Here is a 5,776-nt window from a genome sequence, read left to right as displayed (position 1 = left end):
GATCCATCACCAAAAGGGCAACCCAATGAAGAGGAGAGCAAATCACCTGGCCTAGGAGGAAGTAGATTGAAGGGTATGTTGTCTACGGAATTAACACTTGAGGAGAAAGATAGTTTTTTGCAAATGTTGATGGGATTTCCTAACCTGTTCATTGACAACTATGAAAGAATCACAGGCATTACAGTGGTGGAACATCATATTAAGCTGACGGAAGGGGTAAAACCAGTTGTGCAAAAGCTACGACGTCTGGGGGTCATACAAGAAAAGGCACTCTTCGCCGAGGTAAGGAAACTGCTGGAGGCGGGATTCATCTATCCTGTAGAAAACTCAGAATGGGTGTCACCCGTAGTGGTGACGCCTAAAAAGAATGGTAAGTGGAGAGTCTGTGTTGACTACAAACCACTAAATGCAGCTACAAAGAGATACCAATTTCCTCTCCCTTTCTTGTATGAAATTCTGAATGAAGTAGCGGGTTTTGAATGCTATACTGTCTGTGATGGTTATTCAGGATACATTCAAATATGCATAGCCTTGGAAGATCAGCTAAAAACCACTTTTATCACGCCATGGGGTTGTTTTGCATACAGGGTTATGCCATTTGGTCTCACAAATGCACCTGCCACATTCCAAAGATATGTCACATATGTTTTTCAACCGTTCTTTGGAACATCCGTAAGAGTGTTCATTGATGATTTTTGTATATATATCTCCCGTATTTCACATTTAGAAAAGGTAACTGAAGGTTTGGCCAGGTTGCAGAGCCTAGGTGGGCAATTAAATGTGGATAAATGTCACATTGGGGAGAGTAAAGTCATTCTACTAGGCCATGAAATTTCAGCAAGAGGTATCAACGCCGACCCAAGTAAGGTGTCTGCACTCATAGCCCTACCTTCACCAACGACCGCACGTCAACTGGTTTCTTTTCTACAGAAGGTGAGGTACTTAAGTAGATTCATACATCTACTATCACAACTTGTTCTACCACTGCAACAACTCACTCAAAGATCAACTTTCACTTGGGACGAGGAAAGCGAACATCACTACAACAAGGTAAAGGAGGTCTTAGCCACTCTGCCAACTATCTCACCACCTAAGTGGGATGAAAAATTCTATGTCACCTCAAGTGTTGGTGATGATTCATTGGGGGTTGTGCTACTCCAAAAGGATATGAAGACATCTTTCATGAGGCCAATCTACTTCTCTAGTGGAATGATGATAGCAGGAGAGAAAGGTTTCACCCATGTGGAACACTTAGTCCTAGCTCTTAGATTTGCAACTACAAAGATTAGGTCATATTTTCTGCCTAAGCAATTTGTGATTCTAACCACGGATGAAATATTTCCCTATGTTGTACAACACATGGATGTGTCTGCTAGAATTACTAAATGGCTAGTTCGTCTGCAAGAGTTTGACTACACAGTACAGGTAGAAAGCACGACAAGGGCAAGTTTGGGGGGACTCATGACCTACCAAGTCTTTGAAGGGAAGGAGAATTCTGATTACCTCCAGTACCACCGATGGTAGAAGGAGCAAACTCTCTCTACTTTGATGGAGCCTACAACCGAGCGTCCGACAAAGCAGCCGCAGGCATAGTGGTCTTTGATGACAAAGGTATTTTCGTTGGGCCAATTGTTAGATTCACATTCTAACAATGAAGCTGAGTATGCAGCACTAACCAAGGGTCTACAATGGTGCGTCTCACAAGGTGTACAACGCCTTAATGTATTTGGGGATGCTTTACTTCTGGTAAGGCAAGTAAATGGAGCATGGACATGCAAGAATCCTAGTTTAAGGACTCACTTAAGTGGTGTAAAAACCTTGTTGGGTAAGTTTGAAGAAGTTCAAATACACCATATCCCAAGGGCTCAAAACCAAGAAGCAGATGCCCTAGCAAGTGAAAGACTACAGGAAGTGGTGGTTGGAGCAATAAAACTAAAGCTCCCTCTATTTCAAGGAAGTGATGCCTTGCCTGACATCATGCATTTTTTGGAACAGGGGAATGCCCATCAGATTTAACAAAGGGACAGAAGCAATGGCTGACGCGGAAGGCCACAAGGTATCGACTCATCAATGACGGTTTGTACTGTAAGGGTAAGGACCAAATACTCAGGAAGGTCCCTCTCTCTCAGGAAATCACGGGAGTAATTGCTAGTTGTCATGACAGGGTTTGTGGTGGTCACTTTGCCCTAGACATAACAAGTAGGAAAATCTTGCAGGCAGGCTTCATATGGCCTAGCCTCAACCGTGATGTACACCACTGGTGCAAAACGTGTAAGTTGTGTCAAAAGGCCGGCACTAGGTCACTTATGCTTGAACCACAGACACATATTCTCTCATATGGCCCATTTGAAAAATGGGGTATCGATGCCATTGGGCCATTACCTAGGGCCAAGTCAAGAAACTTCTACATTATCATGGGGGTCGACTACATGACTAGATGGGCAGAGTCTACAGCCACCACTAGAATCACAGCGGTAGAGGTAGCTAAATTTATCTACGAGCACATATGTTGTAGGTTTGGCACACCTTTAGAGATCATCTTTGATAGAGGACCAAGTTTCAGAGCAGACTTGGTAGGAGAATTAATGTAGAAATTGGGCATTACAAGGAGGCACTCTTCACCATATTACCCTCAATGTAATGGCTTAGTTGAAAAGGTAAATGGAATGGTTTCTAAAATTATTACCAAGAAGGTAAACAATCATCCTGGAGACTGGGATAAGTATCTACTACCAGCTTTATGGTCCTATAGAACTTCATTTCGTACATCCTTGGGATTCACACCGTATCATCTAGTATTTGGTAAGGAAGAAATCTTGCCCATTGAAGTGCAACTACAAAGTCTCAGAGTAATGGCAAGCCAGCTTCAACAGCCCAACATGCATTTGAGAGATCACATCTTCAACTTGGAAAGACTGCAGCTGGACAGAGAAGAAGCAATAAATTATTATGCAGCACAAGGAGAGCATAGACGGCTTAGCTTTAACGAGCATCTCCTGAAAAAAGAATTGAAGAAAGGAATTTTGGTGCTCCGCTACGACAATCGCTTCGACACACGCAAGGATAAGAAACTCCTACTCCAATGGGAAGGTCCTTTCATCATCAGGAAAAAGTATGCCAATGAAAGCTACCAGCTTATGGAGGCTGATGGAAAACTTCATAAAACCAGGGTAAATGGTTGGTGACTTAAACCTTATTTTCATCGATTTGACCAGGCTCCACCAATTGACATTCCAGATGAGGACACACCATCAGCCGCCACCTCCGACGATAATGATCAAACAAATGAGCTAGAGACATGAATGCCTCTAGCCAAAAGGGGAGGGCTAATGATGGGGTCTTTTCACAAGCCAAGCTCCCATACCCCTCTTCTCTCATCCCCACCCCATGAAAACCCCCTCTTAGGGAGGGAGTGATAAAAGGCATTGAAAAAAGTAAGAAAAAAATAAAGTATGATTATGTAAATATATAAGAAAGGTAAAATAGGCCACCTCATGCCTGCGGGGTAGCCCATCCCCACCTTGCTTCCTTTTTTCTTCACTGTTTCCCCGTCGTGTGCACCTTTTCCTCTCCTCCACTCAAAAGGTCAACCCCCTCTCTCTTCCCCTTGTCCTTTCTCCTTTCTCTCTCCCCTCAAGCTACCCCACCTCTCACCAATAATGCATTATAACTCACCAATAATGCACCCTAACTCACATGCAACTTACCCTATCTTCCAAAATAGTATACCCCACTCCCTCTTTCTCTCTCCTATCATATCCCATGACCCAAATACCCCCCTCTCTCTCTAAAGGGCGCCATATCTCTTGTCTTGTAGCTAAATAACCTTCCCCACACTCACACACACTCAGTTTCACTGAAAAAGGTGGCCACAGATCCATCCCCACCCAGTGGTTACCTGATTTTTCTTGTGTTCACACACATCTGCACACAGATTCACCTCTGAACACACTCCCCTCTTGTAATTACTTTATTCTCCATGTCACCTCTCACTTTTTTTCATCAACCCATCTCTCTCTCTCTTAGTCTCTCTCTCATGAGACTGCTGTTCTGGCACATATACACACAGCCAGACAAGTGGGGCCTACAGTCACATGGCCTATGTAGAGAATGATTTCTTCATTTCTAAATTCTAGAATTTCTCCCCCCTCCTCCCCTATATAAAGATGGGTCGCCATCACACTAAACACACACACAACATCACCAAAGAACACACTATGCACTGTGTGTGCCTAGTGCACACACACACACCCACACCATCACCATCACCGCAATCACCATGCTTGTCTTGAGCATGACCTCTACACCCTTGGCGATGGAAGATGAAGGGCAACTAAATGAAGGATGATGACCATAACCCTCGTGCGAGTCTTCGCCATCAACTCCCACCTATCCGACATGTGCTCTACCACTCTCTCCCTTCTCATTCCCCTACCCTATGCTCCCCATTTCATCGCCTTATTCTCTAAATAAAGCTTGAGGTTTTGTGAGTATGTTTTCTTGCAATGTTTTGCCCATGTGAGGTGTGCGGAATCGCCACCTAATCTTGTGTTTGGAGTGAGCTTATGTATGTGTGAAGGGTGTGCGGATTCGCCATCCTTTTGTGGTGCCTAAGTACTAAGCTGCTATACCCCCTCCCTCACTCTCTCTCTCTCTCTCTCTCTCTCTCTCTCTCTCTCTCTCTCACTTGATCTCATTCCCTTTCCCTCTTCATCATTACTCCTAAGCATCCATCTCTCTTGGATGAAAACTTTGTTATGGTGGTGTGTTGTTTGCGTCCTAGCCGCTGAAGCTAGGTGGTGCCCCCTGTTTGCTTTACCATGACAGGCTTGAGGCGCGCCATTCGGTCCCCGGTGTTTTAGAGGCCGCCGGGGGTTCGGGGTTCGCTTTGCTCCCATCAACACTTACTTAAGACAAGCATAGATAATTGTGTCTGAGATCTGAGCATCTGGATTCAGCAATAACTTAATGTCCACTTTTTCCAGAGCAAGCTTTCTGGCTCCATCTACAAATGGTATCTCTGCAAGCAAACCATCCTTCATTGAAAGTATATTTTCTTGATTGCTTGCCTCTATGGACAGGGTCACATTGCATTCTGTTTGCCTCTTGGACTCCACTGCTACTTTTGCTTTCTCCTTAAGCTCTGCTTCCCTCATGTCCTCTGTTTGGCGAGCAAAAGTCTCTGCCCTAGCCCTTGTATTCACATCATGTGTGACATCTACAACTGTGAGTTGTGGCAATAGCTCAGGGGGGTATAACAAAATTTTCCTCATTTTCTTATCCCTGCAGAGATTGGGGACCAGTAGTTTGTCATACCTCCACCTTATTCTTTTTAGTGTCTCACTATCTTTGTCCATTCCAGTAACCCTGTGGGCATGGGCTGCTACAATGGTGATGTCACTGAAGTACTCGAGTAGGAAGTCCTCTGTTGCTTCTTGTAGAGCCATCAAAGCCACCACCTTCCACCTTTTAGTGCCCCAGGTAGCTTCTTCACATATGGACCTTACCATCCTTTGAAAGGGAAGCTTTGGTATGCACAAATCTACACATTTCTGTGCCTTTCTAATTTCTCTGAAAAGTCCCAAGCAGCTTTGTAACTTCTTCACCCTTGGACCTTTCCAAATTTTATTTGGTTTTCCAGGTCTCTTCTTTGGGGTTGTAGATCTGCTACTTGCCTTAGCTGCTAATCTTGGTCCCTTCCCTGCCTTCCTTGTAGTTGCTTTTTTTCTAGCCATTTCACTGTATAAAAAAAGAGGAGTCTCTCCCTCTCTCTCTC

The sequence above is a fragment of the Adiantum capillus-veneris genome, chromosome 25 (assembly GCF_014529385.1).
Source record: "Adiantum capillus-veneris isolate H3 chromosome 25, ASM1452938v2, whole genome shotgun sequence".
NCBI lineage: Eukaryota > Viridiplantae > Streptophyta > Polypodiopsida > Polypodiales > Pteridaceae > Adiantum > Adiantum capillus-veneris.
The sequence above is the reverse complement of the archived record's forward strand: the minus strand, read 5'-3'. Positions refer to the sequence as shown.